The sequence below is a fragment of the Crocuta crocuta genome, unplaced genomic scaffold (assembly GCF_008692635.1).
Source record: "Crocuta crocuta isolate KB4526 unplaced genomic scaffold, BGI_CrCroc_1.0 scaffold241, whole genome shotgun sequence".
NCBI lineage: Eukaryota > Metazoa > Chordata > Mammalia > Carnivora > Hyaenidae > Crocuta > Crocuta crocuta.
In genome coordinates this window covers 3,335,884-3,338,478 of record NW_027527807.1, presented here as the reverse complement: position 1 = coordinate 3,338,478, position 2,595 = coordinate 3,335,884, and the positions used below count along the sequence as shown (strand labels likewise).

Here is a 2,595-nt window from a genome sequence, read left to right as displayed (position 1 = left end):
TTTAGTTGACCCAACAAATCTCTCTGCTTATCCTAAATATCAGCTTTCAAGGGGAAAATGTCTTTTCAAGGGGAAAAACAAATCTCATGTGCTTTTAATTGGGGGGCATGAACAGTGAATGTGCCAAGCACAACAGAACTGTTAGAAGGCCTGCCTGAAAATACAGATGTGTTCATGCCCCGGCGTGAACAGTAGGGAGCAGGAAAGCCACGCCGAGCAGTCCTGGCATCGAGCGAGGAGAGGAGGCCAGCGGGGGGAAGGTGGGGCTGATCCAATCAGCTGTCAGGGATCTTTGTGCAAGATCTGGGGTAGGAGCTCCAGGGAGAGCTTCCGTTGGGTTATGCCATCGAGGGCCAGCATATTGGTTTCAGATCAGAATCGATGTTCAGGGCACAGCGGCGCCGGTGTGAACAGCCAGATGGAGAAACCCTTTCGTTTAGCGGACGGTGTGGACAGGCGGCCTCGGGCTTCATTTAGCCACAGGGTTTATGTACGCGCTGTGATGATGATTGAGGGTTACGCAGTGCTCTCCTTGAGAGACGGGACACTTCACTTTGCAGATCTCAAACTTGGTTCGTCCAGGCACGGTGTAAGGGGCCCCAGTCTTGGGGCTTTCTGTGCCCTGCCCTGCACACGTTTTTGGGAGAGGAGGTGACATTTGCCCGAAGCAGACCACTCCAGATTCGCACTTCTCTCCGTCAAAAGCTTGCTGCATGTTTGTTTATGCCCCCCCCGCCCCAACCCCTGCTTTCGTGCTCAGTCTCACATTCGGTGAGGGTCGTTGTTTTCTGTTAGGGCAGATGGTCACGGAGCTGGCCAAAGTTGTCTCCGGTTGCTTCATACATATTAAAATACATACAGTTCTACCTTAAAGAATAAAAAACCAAAATAAGACAGACTTGGAGAAGTGTTTGATCTGAATTTTGTCAGTTTCCTTGATGGCGTGGAAGCTGGAAGGTCTTCCCAGGGCCTGGGGTTCAAACCGGCCCGGACACCAAAGCCTCCACAGGCTCTCAGCTGCGAGCGATCTGCTCGGCCAGCTTGGGGGAAGCCCTGCGCTGCTGTCATTCATGGCCTTTACCTAAAGTGGTTGTTTTCAGACTTTAAAAAAAAAGAAATTTTTTTTTACAGTTATTTATTTTTGAGACAGTGAGACAGAGTGTGAGCAGGGGAGGGGCAGAGAGAGAGAAGGAGACACAGCATCCGAAGCAGGCTCCAGGCTCTGAGCAAGCGTTCGGCACAGAGCCTGACACGGGGCTCGAACCCACGAATTGTGAGGTCATGACCTGAGCTGAAGTCGGATGCTTAACCAACTGAGCCTCCCAGGTGCCACAGAGATTTTTATTTTTTTTAATGATAGAAACCTGTCTTCAAATAAAATCTTAGGTCTTCCCCCACCGGAGCAGAACTGTGACTCTCATCATCCTCTGAGGAACCCGAGGGCAGCTTGCCTGTATTTCCCCACAGCAGTAGAGACTAGATTGTGTAACGAGGTCCACCGAGGGGCTGGCCTGTCAATGTGGTTGAAAATGCTGGCTAGGTGGTTTGCCCTTAGCCATCTACAACTTTGGTACGCTTCATCGGGAGAAAACTTTGATGGAAGCTATGTGTGTTCTTAAAATGAAACATTTTAATGGAAGGTTTTTGAATACGTATTTGAAGTGGTTTTGAGATATTAAACCACCCCAGTGACATCTTTTATTTGACCCAAGCTTAGCATCTTTGGGTTTCCTTTAAAAGGTTTTTAAGTTTATTTCTTTTGAGAGACAGAACAGAGGAGGGGCAGAGAGCGAGGGAGAGCAAGAATCCCAGGCAGGCTCTGTGCTGTCAATGCGGAGCCCGATGTGGGGCCCGAACTCGCAAACTGTGAGATTATGACCTGAGCCGAAGCCAAAAGTCAGACGTTTAACCGACTGAGCCACCCAGGCGCCCCACTTGGGTTTCCCTTTAGAGCATTGAGTTTCTCGGGTGACTTGATCAAATCTGTTAAATTCTGTTGGACTGTGACAGAAATCGATAGGATTGACGTGAAACCATTCCACAGTCACAACGCGGTTGTGTCTTGTCATCTTTCTTCATTTTTCTTACTGATGTATTCATTCATTCAGCCCCACTACGTGTTAGGCCAGGGACGTAGGCTCAAGCAAAAGAAAAAGAATCCTCCGTTTTCATCTTGATCTTCTTCAACTAGGGGACCTCCCTAGACGATTTTCCTTTTTGCAGATGGAGAAACAAAGCCGATTTTCCTTTTTAAATTAAATCGCCCAGTATTGAGTAGGCCCGGATGGGTTCAGGGGTGCAGTCCAAAGTCCCTGTCTCCAGTCTGGTCTCTGAGCCTGTGATGCTGGTCCCCGCAGACAGGCATGGGCAAGTAATGGAGTAGACGGGCAGTGCCTGGAGCCCAGATGCCCCCAAAGTGAAAGCAAATGTAAATCGTGTGTTTCGTACTCTGGTTTGGAAGTTTGCTGACATGCAATTGAACGGTTTAGGAAAATGGACTTTGCAGTTTTCACATGAGAATATTTTGGTTTTTTAAATGATAAAAACTTTGTTTTCAAGAACTTGAAGTTATCCCACTTGGCCACATTTTTGTTA

At 48.2% G+C, this 2,595-nt stretch overlaps 1 protein-coding gene across 1 annotated transcript in view; it reads left to right on the top strand.

Moving 5' to 3' along the window:
• The window catches only part of FHL1 (four and a half LIM domains 1), a 37,025-nt gene that overhangs the window by 2,282 nt on the left and 32,148 nt on the right, over positions 1 to 2,595 (top strand). The gene's annotated exons all lie outside the window — the stretch shown is intronic.